Source organism: Elgaria multicarinata, chromosome 11 (assembly GCF_023053635.1).
Source record: "Elgaria multicarinata webbii isolate HBS135686 ecotype San Diego chromosome 11, rElgMul1.1.pri, whole genome shotgun sequence".
Lineage (NCBI taxonomy): Eukaryota > Metazoa > Chordata > Lepidosauria > Squamata > Anguidae > Elgaria > Elgaria multicarinata.
The window spans coordinates 10,860,833-10,879,053 of NC_086181.1; the positions used below are offsets into that span (position 1 = coordinate 10,860,833).

Here is an 18,221-nt window from a genome sequence, read left to right on the forward strand (position 1 = left end):
CTTCTGACTTGGGCTCCCATTTATGCAGAGGATGTGCTGCACAGGATTTAAAAAATACTTTGCAACGTGCTCTGTGCACATTATGCCCCTTGCTGCATTAGAGCCTCTCCTTAAATGTTCCAACTCCCACTGTGGGTCTTGTACCTTAAGTATGAGGGATGTCAGCTGGGGATCAATCTGTGCACTACCTTGCCCCAAACCATGGGGCTGGGGAGAAGGAAGTGCAGGATAACCTGCCAGAACATCACTGAAACCTCATGACTAGCAGGCAGAGCAGATCATGTGGCAAGACCGGACTCCTGTAGCAGCTTCAAGGTCATGCTTTCTTTGCGGTCTGAGCAACAAGGGGAATTTTCCACCCTTGTTGCTGTATCCTTTCCTGCCCCACTTTCTTGCCCTGCATTTTTTCTCCACCTTGCCACACCGAGCACTGAAGAGGGTCTGTAGTTCTGCAGTAGACTGCATGCTTTACATGCAGAAGGTCTCAGGTTCTCTGCCCTTGGCATCTCCAGGTTGAGATACGAAAGACTCCTATCTGAAACCTTCAAGAGCTATTATCCAGTCAGCAAGATCAGGGGTTCTCAGACCCTATACCGCCCCACAGCCGAAGCTCTCTGGGTGGTTCACAAAAGCTAAAAACAGTAAACATTAAAAATATACAAAATTTAAAAACCATCAGAGACATAAAAACAGTATAAAAACAGCAGCATCCAACAGCAGCATTTGAGTACCTAGAGAAAAAGAGTCTCTCTCCACCTACAAAATCAGGCTCAAGCAGAACATTAAAGCAGTTTATGCACCTCAGGCGTAATTGAGGGAGGGAGACCGTGGTGAAATAGGTCCTAAATAAATAAATAAATAAAGCTGAAAATGACTGAGGCCCACTCATCACAAAATGGTGAAAGAGGCGGAGTTTGGTATAATCAGCTGGCAATTACAGATATAATTTTATTTGTTGTTTATTCGTTCAGTCGTTTCCGACTCTTCGTGACTTCATGGACCAGCCCACGCCAGAGCTTTCTGTCAGCTGTCGCCACCCCCAACTTCCCCAAGGTCAAGTCTGTCACCTCCAGAATATCATCCATCCATCTTGCCCTTGGTCGGCCCCTCTTCCTTTTGCCTTCCACTTTCCCTAGCATCAGCCTCTTCTCCAGGGTATCCTGTCTTCTCATTATGTGGCCAAAGTACTTCCGTTTTGCCTTTAATACCATTCCCTCAAGTGAGCAGTCTGGCTTTATTTCCTGGAGTATGGACTGGTTTGATCGTCTTTCAGTCCAAGGCACTCTCAGAATTTTCCTCCAACACCACAGTTCAAAAGCATCTATCTTCCTTCGCTCAGCCTTCCTTATGGTCCAGCTCTCGCAGCCATAGGTTACTACGGGGAATACCATTGCTTTAACTATGCGGACCTTTGTTGTCAGTGTGGTGTCTCTGCTCTTAACTATTTTATCAAGATTTGTCATTGATGTCTAATCCCTCTTCGAAAATTGCAAAATGTTTTGCTGAACTTATTTCCTTGTAGCAGGGAGTTCCATAATTCACCTTTCCTCAAGTTAAGTACAGTCATTGGCTCTGGAGGTATCATTACTCAGCCTCCGCATTTTGTGATGAATTTCCTGATCCAGAGGCTCTAAATCTGGGTTTCCAACATGGTGCTCATGGGCACCTGTGTGCCCACGGACATCTCTCTTGGGTGCCCACTAAGCTTCCTACCTCTCCTGATTTTAATTTTATTTCTTAATATTATGTTCAATTATGTTTTAACTTGGAGATTGCCCATGCTCCAAAGCAAAGTGCTGCCCCTTATTTGGGTCCAAAATCTTTATTTGGGTTCAAACGGGTGGTCTTGTATTTTGGAGCTAAACCACCCACCCCATTATACGCCTAGTATGTAGACTTTTGGACTAGTTACTTTTCTTATTTGTTTCACCAGTTTCCTTTATAGGAAATGAGTATTTTGTAATTAGCCATGCCCACCCTGGCAGCCATTTCATGAATATGCAAGTCCCTCCATGATAGCCATTTTGTGAGAGTGCTTGTGAAAATACAAAAGCTGCAGGAAAATAAAGCACAGGAAACAGTTTTATAAATTTCTCTTCACCCTGTGCTGTGTAACAATCTTGTGTGTGTGTGCACTCTGCTCATTGATTGTACGCTGAACAAAGAAAAATATGCAAAATGTTTTGTGATGGTGAAGGTTCTGTAAATTGTGGCAGAGCTTTTTGCATACTTTTCAGCAGGAAGATTTGTTTTATTATTGATTGATTTACTCCATTTATCAGTTGCCCAGCAACTAAAGTTCTCTAGACAAATTACAGAGTAAAAGAAATTAAAATTAAAATCACCATTCCAATAAAACAATAAATAATGCCACAAACTCTCCCCACCATTAAAACAGACTAGCTATATCAAAGCAGAGATTATCACAATTTCAGCAACCATCACATATAATACAGAGAGCCAGAGAAATATTTGCAGAGCTAAAAAAAAACCAATGCTAAAACCACATGGAGTTACAGAGTTTACGATATTAAGGGTGCAATCATATGCATGTTCGGACAGGAAAACCCTACAACTTCCAGCATTGACTTGTAGGACATTTTTCTGTCTAAATATGCACCCTAAATGTTTTTTTAAAGGCCTAGGAAAATAAAAAGATCTTTTCCCAGTGCCTAAAAGACATTAAAGGAGATACCAGGCATCCACAAACAGGGGTGAGGGGGCACCACTAAATAGCCAACTTCTTTCTCTCATAGCCAACTTTTGAATCTCTGATTGTGGGGGCACTTGAAACAGCAATAAGAGCATAATCTTTTGCTGTGTTCAATGATCACTGGATAGGGACTAAACAAAACGTTTATTTAGTCTTTTACCTGCTCCCCCACCGCAATCATGTGAAGTAGTCCACTTCTATTTCCAATTTACGAAACAAATGCTGAAAGGCGGTGGCTGGCTGGCTGGCTAGCTAGCTAGCCCTAGCTGACACAAGGCTCATCTACACCATGCAGGATATTGCATTATGAAAGTGGTATATAAAAGGCAGGAGCCACACCAAACAGGATAAAGCAATATACGGTATGTGTCAATGGGCCCCAACAGTTGTCAGTGCACTTAAATACCACTATAAAGCAGTAGTGTGGCTCCTGCCTTTTCATACCACTTTCATAGTGCAATATCCTGCACGGTGTAGATGAGGCCACAGTCAATTATCAGCTGTGCAGGAATTTGAACTTGACTCTCTCCAGCTCTCTGTGCACTGGATAACTTTGCATGCAGAAAGTTTCTGTTAAGCCCCCGGTATCAGAACTTTGGAGATCTACTGTCGATCGGATTAGAAAGTGGTAGGATAATTCGACCAGCACTCTGGTTCAGTATAATACAGCACTGTAACCAGATGCAAAGGGGGACAAGGCTCTGGTACTTTTAAAGGTATTAGGATAATTCTCAGCTCCCCCCCCCCATGGCATCCTGTTACTGTCAAAAATTCTCATTTTCTCAGCTCTATTCAAGGCATAAACCCTCTATTCCTTTGCATCTGGTCACCCTACAGCAGCTGTGGGGAAGCTGCAATTCTCTAGATGTGGTTGAACTCCAGGTCGCATACAGCTCCCAATGGTCAGGGATGATGGAATTGTAGCCCAAGAACATCTGGGAGGCCACAGGTTCCCATTACTGCCTTAAACCCCTCTATGTCAGGGCCCCTGGGCCCCTTTATTGGTGCCCACCAAGATGCCCTACCTCTCTCACTTAAAAAGAAGTTCTTACCAGCAGCTAGGATCACTGTGAAATAGTATTTATGTTGGTGCTGAGAACTATGGGTTCAAAGGAAGCGTTTAGTGTGTTGGGGCTCAGACCTCACCTCGGCCATGTACTTAGGTTACTTTGGGGCAGGTTACTTGTCCTTTACCACATCCTCCAGTGGGAGCCATTTTGTGGTGGTGCCCAGGACAGTTTCTCAAATTGCTATATGTGCCCACACTCTGAATAGGTTGCCTACCTCTGCTCTGTGTGAAGCCGCAGGGTAAAAATGTATGATACAAAATTGACTCATGAATGCATCCTACACAGGTTTAAAACAAACAAACTGGTCCATTTGTTCCCAAAAAGCCAAGCTTCCCTCCACATGCACCCCCCTCCCCGCCCAACTGCCTGAACAGCTGCTACTTTCTTAGGGCAGGAAGCTCAGAAAACAGATTTCTGCCACGACACACATAGGAAGCTTGCCTTTATACCGAGTCGAACCACTGGTCCATCTAATGCTACACTGAACTACACTGACTGGCAGTAGCTCTCCACGGTTTCAGACAGGGGTCTTTGCTAGCCAACCATGGGGAATTAATTGCAAAGCAGGTGCTTCTACCGTGGAACTACAGACCCTCTTCAGCGCTCGGTGTGACAAGGTGGAGGCAAAAGGCAGGGCAAGGGAGTGGGGCAGGAAAGGGCGTAGCAACAAGGCTGCTCAGACCACAAAGAACGGTGCTCAGACCACAAAGAACGGTGGACCCTGAAGCTGTTGTAGGAGTCAGGTCTTTACCACATGATCTGCTCTCTGACTTACTGCTATTCATGAGGTTTCAATGATGTTCTGGCGGGTTATCTTGCACTTCCTTCTCCCCAACTCTACGATTTGGGGACAAGGTAGTGTACAGATTGAATCCCCACTTGACATCCCTCATACTGCAGGTTCAAGACCCACACTGGGAGTTGGAGCACTTACAAAGAGGCTCCAATACAGCAAGGGGCAGAATCTGCAAAGTGAATGATTTTAAACCTGTGAAGCAACTCCTTTGCATAAATGGGAGCCCAAATCAGAAGGAACTCTTCACACAGAAGCTTGTTTCTGTACATGAGTCAGACATTCATCCATTGAGCTACAACCTTTCCTCATGCATAGCAGGCATTTTTGATCATGCACAGACCAAAGACGCAGCCTGATTGGATTCTAGCCTTTAGTTAGCAACACGCTTTTAGCTTCATCCCACGTATCTGTTTCCCTCGAATTATCCCAGCGGTGCTAAGCTGTCAGCGTTGTTGTTGCTACCGGGCAGCAAGATCCTTTGCATACCAGGAAGTGGGTTTAAGGGGGGGGGGGGGAATGTAAAAAAATCATTAAAGAATCAACGGATGACCCAATCCAATTCAAATTTGGTATGCTTAAAGCTCTCAATATCTATTGCTGTGCCAATTTTGAAGTCTTTATCTTTAAATCTTACACAGATGTAAGCATTTCTTTAATTCATATCAAATCCTGCTCCTGTGCCCCAGTGGCCGCTCAGATGATACGCTCGAAAACTAGTTTCAAAATACGGCGAGTCTTTTGCTTTTATAGAACAATTAAAGCAAATGGGAGTACTTCACAATAAAAGCAGATTGTAAGCTGGAAAACTTTGGAGTCCTTTGCATGCAGTTTGCAGTGATTTTGGCCTGGTGACTTTGTGTGTGAAGCTGATCTAACACCTGGTGGATGTGACTGGTGGTTGGTAACTAGTACATCCCACTTTAGGATGGCTCTGTGTGTGTATGTCTGGGCGGGTTACAACCAACCCGCCTTTTAGCTCAGTGACGCAGGCTTGTTTATCACATTATACATACACCAAATGTTAAAGTGCAAACTGCACTAGAAAAGTTTTGCCGTAACTGGTAACTTCCTCCCTCAAGTTTGGTCCAAGTCATTTGAGCGTACGAGGTAAGGATATCCACCGGGTACTTCCCTGTGTGGCACAATCCACCAGGAAGATCTTGTGTGCAAGCCTAGTTGAAATTAGCAGGGGCTGTGCAAGAACACCACCACGGTCTTGCATAGCTCCCATTTATTTGAGTGGGCTTGCTTTGGAGAACTTCCTTATGGATGGTGTCCTGGGCCTAGAACTTAGACATAATACTGTGGGGAGGGAGACAGGAAAGCAGAGCACCAATCTTCATTACCCTGCTGTCCTTAACAACATCGAAGATCCTCCACCTGAGGCAGCCATGTCATCCTGCCTCATGATAGGGTCTCCCTCCTGCCAAATCCCTCCTCAAAAACCCACCCACCGTTTCCCCCTGAAGCCTTTGGCCTAACCCTTGAGTCTTTGAGCTTTATCACACCAGCATTATACTGTGCAATCACTGCAAATTGCATGCAAAGGACTCCAAAGTTTTCCAGCTTATAATCTGCTTTTATTGTGAAGTACTCCCATGCATCCTGCTTCAATGGTGCTATAAATGCAAAAGACTCACCGTATTTTGATACTAGATTTCGAGCGTATCATCCGAGCGGCCACTGGGACGCAGGAGCAGGATTTGAAATGCTTACATCTGCATAAGCTTTAAAGATAAAGACTTCAAAATTGGCACAGTAATAGATATTAAGGAGAGCTTTAAGCATACCAAATTTGAATCGGATTGGGTCATCCGTTGATTCTTTAATGATTTTTTTTTACATCCCCCCCCCCTTAAACCCACTTCCTCGTGTGCAAAGGATCTTGCCGCCCGGTAGCAACATCAACAACACTGACAGCTTAGCGCTGTAGGGATAATTTGAGGGAAACAGGTACGTGGGATGGAGCTATTCATCCCTACCCAGTGAGGAAGCCTTCATACACATAGCTGGTTGGCTCAGATTCCTCCCTCCCTCCGCTGTCTTCCCCACTCTCAAAATTTATTAACTCCTTGGGGAAGGGATCTGTCTTTCCTGGTCATGTTTCTCATTAAAGCACTGGGAATATTGATGGTGCTGTATATATTAAAAATAACTAATAACAAAGCCTTCCAAATCACTTGGTAATAAAACCCTGCAGTCCATTCCGACAGCTTTCCATTTTCTTTTCATTAGTGGGGAGGGGGGCAGGCAGGCACAGTGACACTCACCAACATCTTTCTTGCTTTCTTTTTTCGCCTCCTAAAACCTTGCTACATCCGAGGGGTGGTAATATTTCTTGCCATCCTTGCCTTGGGGCAGGACAGTCTTCACATGCATGTCCTTGCACAGGCAGCTACTCAAGTTTCGAATGCATATATGCAAGAGGGAACGTGGCTCAGCGATAAGAACGTCATGTGCAAGAGGCCCCATGTTCAATGTCATTAAAAGGATGCCACAGATAGGACGGCTGAGATAGATCTCTGCCTGAAGCTCCGGAGTGATAGGCACCCTGGTGCCCTTTTGGACTACAGCTCCCATCAGCCCCAGCCAGCACGCCCGGGGATGATGGGAGTTGTGGTCCCAAAGGTCTGGAGGGCAATGCAGAACTAGACGGACAAACGGGCTCGGTGTAAGCTGGCTGCCTCCTACGTTAGTGTGACCTGCCCAGTCCAGGTCAGGGAGGGTGAACGAAGGAACGACCAGAAAGTGCTGTCGGGCCACCCGAGGCCGGGGGCTCCAGCCACCCTGCCTTCACGAGCGCTCCAGCCCGCGTCATGCACAGCCTCCGAAAGACAGGTGGAGTCCTGGTTGCCACGGCGACGGTGTCCTTATAAGGGAAGCTAGAGGAAGCGCGCTTGCATTGCTAAGGTCAGGCTTGGGAGTTGGGGGGGGGTGTATGATGGCAGGCGTGTAATGGAGCAGGAGGGGGGGCTGCACCTGCATTACTCTGCCCTCCAATGGGTGATTTCACCCCCCCCCCTCCATTGAAAGAAACCTCGCATCTTCCCCTTTCCACATCACCTCTGCATACCCAAGAAGCCACCGTCTCCAGCAGCAGCAGCTAAAGGGAGTGCGGAAAGAAGGCAACCGAGCTGCTGACGGATGAATTTATAGACACTGCAGCCTCCCATTGTATGAAGCGGGCTGCACTGGGGATGGCAGAAGCGGGAAGCTCTTTAAGGTGGCCCAGCTGAATCTAACCTGTGGCAGGTAAGGAGACGGCGCAAGCAAAGTCGTGTGGATGTGTGTGCGTGGGGTGAGACAGGTGGAGGGAGGCGATGGAAGGGGGGTGGAGGTGGCGGTTGTACCAGCAGTTGAGCTATTGCACATTTGGTGCTCGAATTCTGGAGGGAAGGAAAGTACACATCCTTTGGCCCTTCGGTGGGTTCTGGGGGTGGGTGTTAAAATCCGTCCTCTTTCTTTCTTTCTTTCTTTTTTCAAGGGAAGAAGGGTTGTTCTTTTCTATGCCTTCCCTCCCCCAGTCTCTCCTGTAATTCGATCACTGCACCAAATGGTATAACAGCAGAACTGGTCAATAAACACCTCCACCATCCCAAGTCTGAAAAAGCCGAGTCTAAATTAAAAGGACACCACAATATGTCCTATGGGGCTGCAGATGGCTTGTGGGGCAATGAGAGAGAATAATATATGGGACAGCTGGCTACTCAATAGATGCACGCACACACAAACACGCACAGTTCTCCCAGTGGTTGCTTTGATGTGACCGGCCAGCTATGGAGATAAGTATGGCATTGTTAAATGTATATATATAAAAAGGGGTGTGCACTTCTGTGTTGTTGTTAAGCCACAGCAATTGCAAGTCTTAGGGGTCAGTTTGTATTTTGGTGATGGTGAGGAGGGAGTTAGCGTGAATAAGATGGGTGTGTTTGTGTGTGGTTGTTTTCCTTCAGGATGTTTTCAGAAAAGGACAGGATTGTTGGGGGTGAGGGATTGTAGCAGCAATATTTACTGGTTGGTTACATTTGCATCCCATCCATCTTTAAGATCACAGTAGTACATATGGGTATTATGCCATTTTATACTTACAACCCTGTGAGGTAGGTCAGGACAGGCTGGGAGTCAGTAACTGGTCCAAGGTCACCCATTGATTTTGACTGGAACCCATGTTCCAGTCCTCCCTCAGCCTACATGACACTGTCTATTACTATTTTTAAGCATACAGTAATCTAAAAGGATAAAACACAAAAATGCTCATCAGCATTAAGATTACGACTTCCCTACCATTTGTTAGAAAAGCAGGAGTGGTAGGTAAATGAGTTCTCCTATAAGAACTGATTTGGGACAGGTAAGTCCCAGGCTTACTGGTCCCTGCCGCTATGTAGAGCTGGAAAAAACACACATTTCCTGTCAGATAAATGAACTTGTGCATGCTCAGATGCACTCTTGATTATATTTCATTCAATGCAGTGCTGAGCTCTCGCACTGAGAATGGGGCGGAGAGACTTTTGATAAGTCCTTTCTCAAGTTAAGATGTCTCTATCTCTCCCTTTCTCTAGGCTGCCCCTTGGGATCCCAAAGAGAAAGAGACCTACAATCCATCCAACGCCCCCCTCCTTCATTCCAGTAACTCCTTCTCAGATTAAAGCCTATGAGAAGGTGGACAAGGGAAATATTTTTGCATCTAATTCTTTAGAGTCTCAGAAAATATATTTTTATTTCCCCCCACATATCCCACGCCCCCCAAATGGCATACATGCCCAGGGCAATGATGTAAGCTTTGTTTTATCCACCCTCCATTAATAATGGTGATTCTCAATTTTGAACATTGGCATTGCGTTCTTTTGTCATCTACCTGTAGAATGTTACTGGATGGTCTTCCACTTCTACAAACTCAGTTGCATGCACCTAAATAAATCTAGATCTAACCCAATATTTAATCAAACCAAAATTATACTCCCACCTCATTTGAACATTCCTTAGAAAGCTCCCAATCTTTAAAAAAAGATCAAGTGTTGGTTCAATTATTAACTTATGCAACAGTTTGGCAGTGTGTGGGACACACTTCTTGGTGGCTGGTGAAGTAACCCAATGAACTAGAATCAGTAGTGTGTCTTTTTGGCCTAGCTCTCAAAGATGCCTATGCCTGGGCTATACCACTTCACATGATGCTTGGTCTACTACATGCAGCAGAATGAAGTGGGAATAAGCGGGGTAAAGCTTTCAGGTGATATAAAACTGTAGTACTGCAGAACCCTTGTGCGAGGGTGGCTTTTTTTAATACTCTGTTGCTTTAAAAATTCCCTTCAAATAGAAAACTAGCACAGCAAGATGTGAACTCTGTGAGAACATTTCTTGCTCATGTGCTAGTTTTCTACTTTCAAGGTATATTTTTGAATGTTCAAAAATATTATCTCCTTTCTCAACTTGAAGTGGTACAGTCCACCCTCCTATCTCAGGATTCTACCGTCTCATTCTATTGCAGAAAAGGTTGCTGAAAGGCTTTTCTGAAGGAGTGAACATAGGGAGAGTTCCTCCCAAAAAAATCCCTGCATATAGAAAACGAGGATGCTACGGAGATGCATAGGCTCTCTGATATGCTACTTTTCTATAGTGAAAGCTTTGTTTTTGTACAGGGACCATTCAGTCATGTGTGCTTCCACCTGCAAGCTTAAAATACTACAGTCTAGAATTCTCAATGAGAATTTGGCCTTACTCTGATTGTATTATGACTCGATCTACTGTAATATATGCTATTTTTTGGACTGTAACTCGCCCTGAGTCTTAGACATGAGATGGGTCAGCAATTAAGCTATGTAATACGAAAACAAATAATTAACATTCATAGAGCACTGCCCAGGTGTTAGGAACCATTACGGAACAGTGAAGTATCCCAGAGGGCTCACAATCCATTTTACATGGAGAAGCGCAAGTGTGGAAAGAAAAACTAGGAATCATCTATGAGTAGAGGGGGAGCAAGGGCAGGAGAGAGGAAGGTGGTAGCGGAGGAGCAAATGAGAGGAGGCAGGGAAGGATTGTTGAAAGGCATTGCTGAAGGAGTGAGCACAGGGGAAGGCTTCTTAGAGGCTCCTTTATGACCCCATGTACCCTGGATCATGGCTGGCACATACAAAAGGTAGCATAAGAATGGTTTACTTTTCAACAAAATCTCAAGTACTGCCACCCCACCCCCATCATCAAACTAGATCTGCATGGCTGAAAAAAAGGGCATCTGTGTTGTTGGCTTCAGGTTGGCATCCATCTTGTCCTCCTGTGGCACCCTGTAAACACAAGCTGGCTATGCGCTGGCATGGTACCCGCTTTGCAACATCCAATTTCCATCAATTCCCACCCATTCCAATCCCACCCACCCCAAATTATGCATTCAAAGATTTTAGAGGTGAAATTAGTTCCTGAGAACCTGGGTCTTTGGGTTTTTAATTTAGATATTGTTGTTTTGTGGCTGGATCCTGTTGTTACCTTTCTTTCATATAGCAGTAGTAATAATAATGCATAGTTTACAAGGAACAACACATACATTTCAATGTTCCGTATAAGATTCCTGTAAGATTGATATTGGCATTATTAGTAGGACTAAGCCAAAAGGGGGAAGGGGCTTTTCATGCACATTTGTGGTGGGGTGGGGGAAATCTGGAGGGTTTTTCTGTGGTTGCTTTGCAGCATCATGACATCATCCTATTCTCGATGTGACTTCTATTTGGTTGGGATTGCCCATGGGACTGACTCAGGAAGCGCTGCTTCCGCTCTGCATTGATGTTGTCAGTGATGTCAGCATATAGCCGAATCTGATTGGCTGTGTAACATTAGGACATCATTGTATCACCGAAAAGAACAAACACTGTCTTGACTTTTAAACCAGTAGAACGCAGGCTATTGCAGAGTAAACAAGTAGAGTATATAAAAAGAGTAGAATTTCAGCAATGTGTGGGGAGGTCTTGCACAGTTACCTTTGCATGAGGCAGGGGATTTTATTTGTGCCCCTGTTACATCTGTGAAATGCCTTCATACCAGCTTTCTCCAACATGGTGCCCTCTAGATATGTTGAACTACAGTTCCCAGCTGGCTGGGGATGCTGGTTGTTGTAGTGCAACACCTCTAGAGGACACCAGTTGGGGGAAGCTGCTTTTTATAAATAGAAAGTGCAGCCATAATATGAATACTGTGTAAGGTTCCAGTTGCTGCCTCTCCAAAGGGATATTGTAGAGCTAGAAAAGGTGTAGAAAGGGGCAACCAAAATGATCAGGGGGCTGGAGCAACTCCCCTATGAGGACAAATTACTGCATTTGTGGATCTTTAGCTTGGGGGGAAATGGTAGAGGTATATAAAATTATGCATGCTATGAAGAAAGCGGAGAGAGAAACGCTTTCCTCCCTCTCTCATAAATGATAGAAACTAGGGTCACTCAATAAAGCTCAAAGGTGGGGGCTTCAAGACAGGCGAAAGGAAGCACTTCGTCACATGACACATAGTTAAACTATGAAATTCACTTCTACAAGCTGTAGTGATTGTCTCTAACTTAGCTTTAAAAGGAGATTAGACCATTCATAGAGGATAACAAGGTTATCAGTAACTACTAACTACTGTAAATACCATCTCCAGGAGCAGAGGCAGTATGTCTTTGTATACCAGTTGCTGAAGAACTTGAGTGGGAGGGTGCTATTGCCTTCTCGTCCTCCTTGTGGGTTTCTCATAGAGATCTGGTTGGCCACTGTGGGAAACGGGATGCCGGTGTGGTGTGGTGGCTAAAGTGTTGGACTGGGAGCCGGGAGATCTGGGTTCTAGTCCTCACTCAGCTATGGAAACCCACTGGGTGGCTTTGGGCCAGTCACAGACTCTCAGCCCAACCTACCTCACAAGGTCGTTGTTGAGAGGATGAAATGGAGAGGAGGAGGATTATGTAAGCCCCTTGGGTTCCCTGGACAAAAAAAGGCGGGATATAAATAAATAAATAAATAAATATGCTGAATGCGATAGCCTTTTGGTCTGAGAGCTCTTCTTGGTTCTTAGGAAGTCGTTAGAATGTTGGACTAACGAGTGGGAGACCCGGGTTGTAGTTGGCTGGGTATTAACAGAGTTGCAATTCAAGTCATCTCAGAGGACTCCCACCCCCACCAGGGCTCCCAGGCAGAGACCCACCAGAGAGCACTGCGATCAGGGCCCCCTTAAACCTGGTACTACCTTTGACCAGATCAGCTGCAGATGAGCAGGCTGACTTGGTGTGAATTTCCCTTTCGCGTATGAAAATATTTTCCATCAACAAAACTGTCCGTAGGCCATGGGAGAGTATTAACCAGTGAGCTGTGGTATGGGCCTGGCCAGAGGCGATGAATGAATTAGAGAGAGAGAGAATGAGAATGAGAATGAGAATGAGAATGAGAATGAGAATGCAGCCCTTCTGGAATTCTAGCTGGGTGACAAGCAGAGTGCAACAGGGGAGTTTTCATGGCCAAAGCTTGTTCATTAACAGGAAGCACTATTTGGCCTGTGCTGATTGTACAACAGTAATAATTTCTTGGGATAAAATTTTCATGCAACGATTTTAGCATTATAATCTAGACATGATAGCAGCATGGCCTGTTTATTAAGGAAGGGGCGGGGGTATGTGTTTTAGAGCAAAGGAGGCTTACCCAGAGCTTCACCACAATCGAAGGCTGAGCATCTTGTAGCAAAATGTTCTCTTTTGGCCATTGCGTGATGGTTAGGATTAAACTGATGGTAAAAGAAGGTGGGGCTACAACTTTTATCGGCAATGGGGTGTGCAGGGGAGGGAGCTGAACCGCCGCCCCCCCGCCACAGCCCGTACTTCCCTCCTTGGCCCTGATTCACAGCTCACCGCTAGCCACTGTTCTCAGCCTGTGATAGGCAGACATTTTGAGAATTACTGAGATAATGGATGTGAAGTACTTAGAAAAATTATTATTATTACTAGCGTAAACCGCATGTCACCATGGGCGCTAGTAGTCCCGCTTCTTTCCCGCTTTTTTTGCCCCTCATTCCCTCACCACAGAGTGGCTCATGAATAATGCAAATGTGGATCATGCGTAGTGAATCCCCCTCTGAAATTTGCATGTGGCGTAGCCCCCGCCCCCCCTCGCGCACCCTGATTAGCTGCCTCCGTCCCCTTTCCCCTCCCTGCTGGCAGTAACAGCCTAATCTTGTGGCTGCACCCAGGGGCCACCTTCATGCCACGCTGATTGGCAGAGCAGGGCTGTTCGTCATCCCCGGTGGCAGAGGGGCTGCCCTGGCTGTTTGGCATGGAGGAAATTTATTGCTATTAAAGCTCAAGCTTTGAACTTTTCGAATGTTCCAGATTTTCTGCACAGCCACACTGTTCAAGCTTCAGTTTAAAACAAAAATGAGCAAAATTGGTTTGCTAGATCTCGAGTAATAAATCTTACACTACTGTATTCTTATGTAGACATTGCTATTATTATTATTATTGTTATTATTATTAAAAGGGAGAGCACTGAATTTTAATGGGTAGCTAGTCTGTATGAAATATTCTGACTGTGCCACCCTTAAAGGCAAGCTGGGAACAATTAGTTTGCTTGGAACCAAGTTTACCTTAGAATTTTGCATTCAGCCTCTTCTGTTTGGGCTTTGTTGTCATGGTTGTGCTTGAAATTTGATCAGCTTTGCTGCTTCCTGGTCACTGTTCCCATGGTTCTGGTGCTGAATGGAAACTGGGGAGAATGGAGCAGGGGACAGTTAGGGTGACAAGCAGCGTGGCTGCATGACAATTCTGTCTTATCAAGGCCCTGCAGCTGCTGTCATGTCAGGTTCCTACTGAATCAGAATATGGTTTCCTGTGATGCAGATTCCTCTCCTCTAAAGTTTGAGAGATGGTAATGGATACATGAGAAGTTTACGGCACGGCGACAAGCAAGGCAAGCATTCAAAACACCAGCACACATGCTAGGTTCTAGGAGGGGAACAGCCAAGCTATCCTCAAGATTTTCTGCAAGGAAGAAAACACATTTTTAAAATATTGAATCTGCCTCCCCAGACTGAGTTGGCGTAGGGTAGGGGGGGTTAGTTTCGGAGAGAATCCACTCCAGGTTTGCACATCTGATTTGCTAACTGGGCAGGCATGAGCACAAAGCTGATGGAACTGTGCCGGGGATGTTCTTCGGCCCTGCCATGGCTCCCACACATAATTTGCTGGATATCATCCATATGCTTGGAAAAAAGGTACGCCAATTGTTAGGAAGGTGGTTTGGAGCCATTGGAGCCAGGAATAGTATTACCATTTCTGAAGCACCCTAGTTCCCTGAGGTTGGGCCAAAGCAACAGGGAATGGCCACCACAATCTTGCCCACTATTGAATTTCTGTGGAGTGCCTGGCTGATCACTCTTGGAGACAGCAGTGCTAGGCAAGATGGACATTTTGTCTGACCGAGCATGGCAGCTTCTATCCTATACCCTTAACAGTGAACTTGTTCTCAAAGTGCAGATCCTTCTGTAGCCAGAACAGCATCATGCAAGAGGAAGGCATCAGCACATTAAAGAAAACTCCAAACTCTGCAGGAGTACAACAACCAACAATAGCCACACGCTGCCCAATGAGGCCTGAGTATGCTCAGACTGCTGAGTGATTGTTGGGGGGAAATGGAAAAAGTGGGAGGGAAAGGGAATGGCATATCCTGGGAGAAGTATGGCTGGCTGGGATCGTGAAGAGGAGTACTCCATACAGCAACATTTTGTTGCAGTTGCCATTTATGTTCTTATGAAAGACACTTTGTACATGCTCAAAACCATTTTCTTATTCCTAACTTTTAGTGATATGTGAACTTTAGTCCCCGGACTGAAAACTTTAATTGCTTTTAAATTTTCTACTGGTTTTAGCTTGTTAATGGTTTAATATATTTTTATTTGTGTACATTATCTATTGTTTTATACTATTTGATTTTTATCTGTACACCACCCTGAGATCCCAGTGATATAGGGCGGGATGCAAATGTTTTAATAACTAACTAACTAAATAAAACCGGTTTGGGGTCTTAGCTCTGGCTTAGCCTGTTTAGAAACTGACATCCAGCTATTTCATAGTCCTGTGGATGTACTATATTCCTCGTTGCAATCCGCTCCTCAGCCTTTGTCATTCTTCATATCGTCCTTTCTGCACCATTTGCCTTGCTTTTATCGGTGCTAATAAGGCTGTCATTTCAAATCCTCTCACATACCCTTATCTCTTTTTGATTCTCCCATACAAACAGAATGATATTAATTGTACCTCTCCTTCCTGCCTTATCTTTGAAAAAGAAATTCTGCTGATGTCATCACCACCCTAGCCTGCTGCAATGCAATTGATTTCCCATGCCAATAGCTGCACTGAAGGGTACGCATTGGATAGCTTTGGGGGAATTGTTGAGTTTCAGTGTAGAGGTCAAAAGAGCCAAATAACCTTAAACTATGGTTGGATTACCCTGCTCCTCACTACAACAGAACTAGCTTGTCTCAAGACAGGAATGCATAACAAATATGTCCTTCTCTAATTTGGCTGCTGGCAATGTTGGTGAATCTATAGATTCACCCCACACTTGCAAGGATGGTGCAAATAGAGCATGATCTCCAATCAGTGGGGTGCAAACAAACCGCTATCATGTCCAATGACTCCGCTGACAGCACCATATGGCACAAAACAAAGTATACAAATACAAAGGAGCAACCCCATGGGCCTAAACAAGTAGCTATTTAAGATAGTCTAGATGCCAACACCCCGTTTCTTGCTCACAATTTGCTTTTTCAATCCTGCTCAATGTGGGGGGCATATTCCTTGCCCAGAGTTATGGGCCCTAGTTTCCAGGTACAACTAGGAATGATATGGGCTCTGATGTCATCAGTGCACTGCTAACCTATTTTCTACTGTAGAATTCTCCTTTTAGATGTCTACTCAGAATTAAGCTCCATTGATTTCAATGAGGCTTACTCCCAAATAAGGGTGTTCAGGATTGCAGCCTAAACCTCGTATCTTCTGGAGGCATCAAAGTAACTGCTGTAGTCCTACAGCTCAAGAAACAGACATACAACATGTGGAATGAACAAAAAGCTATATTTTTTGCTTATGAAACTCTGTAGGTGCCATGTACATTGAAAAAGGAAGGAATATGTTTGCCTCAGTACATGCACTAAACTATGGAAGGGCAACTGGTGACCTGTGGGCATGAGCCAGCCCACAAAAGCATTTATTTGGCTCTTGAAGGGGCGTTAAAAACTTTGTCCATGTAAAAAAAATTTAAAAAATTGTTTTTGCTCCTTTAAAGAGAAGAAAATAGTTTTTCAAAGTTATAAGAACATGCATTGTTAAATATAGTTAAGATGTATTTTCCTCCCTTCTTTTGAGTTATGTTTTTCTTGATGAAGCAATATGTAATTTTGAATTGTTCTGTGTACTGTAGGAGGCGAAATACAACCCCCCAAAGTTCAGCCATTGCTGTGTGCAATGAAGGTGTGCATATGCCAAGGGCTCCTGTTGTCTGTGATCTTACTAGTGACGTGGAGCACAATTCCCTCCCCAACCATGCCCATGAACTGTACATATAATGGGCACTACCTAGCCAAAGTTAAACACTGTCCCAGTGGGGAGTATTTTAAACGTGATGAATTCTTCCATTGTAATTGGTGGGACTTCAAAATGCTCATTGTTGGCTAGATTGTGCCCCATAGCCTTTTTAACTGTTTTCCTACATGGTTTTGTGCGCCTTGCTCCTCCAATCCATCATATTTGAGAGCTAGTGTGATGGCTCAGGGTGTGAGCTGAGCCAGTACATCCCAGTTTCAAATCTCCCCTCCTCTGCAAAGTTAGGAGATCGAGGTAGGCAAGCCACTAATTTTCAGCTTTAACCCCTCATCCGCAGTAGAGGGATGATACAACTGTCCTACTCTTGTTGGAAGATTACTGCATTAGTTTACTTTGAAGTGTTGTCATAGAATCATAGAATAGTAGAGTTGGAAGGGGCCTATAAGGCCATCGAGTCCAACCCCCTGCTCAATGTAGAAGTGCTTCTTATTTATTGGTTTGGATTCAGACTTTGTCATGCAAAAAGTAAATCCATTGAAATCAATGGGAGTTAAGTTAGTTACTGAGCTCAGTGGGTCTACTCCAGATGTTGCAGACTCCAACTCCCAGCATTCCTGACCATTGGTCATGCTGGCTGGCGCTGATAGGAGTTGAAGTCCAAAACATCTGCAGAGCTTTACGTTGGAGAAGGCCCACTGATTTCATTGATTTCAGTGGGTTAGCTCTATTCATGGCAAAGTCTGAATCCAAACAATGTTTGTTATTTTTAAAGTAGTTCAAAAACTAGTAAGGCTATTCCCTTCCCCTGTGTATTGATCCACCATTCCAGGAAACTTGCTGTAACTCCACTCTACCTTGTGCAAACCTAGAACTGGTTTTCTTTTCAGTTGCCCACAACAGTGTTGGTGCTTCTATCGCACCAAAAGAAGTCATTATCCTTTTTTGTGCTGATGGGATCTTGTACTATTAGCCAGGGCAAGCACAAGCATGGCATTAAAGATGGCCAGAGTCCAACACACCTAGGGTGACCATATTTGGGAAACCAAAAAAGAGGACACCTAGTGTGTGTGTGGGGAAGCAGCTTTCTGAGTCCTGCAGAAA

At 44.7% G+C, this 18,221-nt stretch overlaps 1 protein-coding gene across 10 annotated transcripts in view; it reads left to right on the forward strand.

Annotated features, from left to right (window-relative positions):
* SRCIN1 (SRC kinase signaling inhibitor 1) overlaps window positions 1-18,221 on the forward strand; it is a 324,300-nt gene that overhangs the window by 179,044 nt on the left and 127,035 nt on the right. Inside the window, exon 1 of one of the 10 annotated variants that reach the window (XM_063138584.1) lies at window positions 7,588-7,831. The exons of the other annotated variants lie outside the window; for them this stretch is intronic. The gene's annotated coding sequence lies outside the window, so the exon portion shown is untranslated. Of the gene's footprint in view, window positions 1-7,587; window positions 7,832-18,221 lie in introns of those variants that run through there. 10 annotated transcript variants of the gene reach the window in all.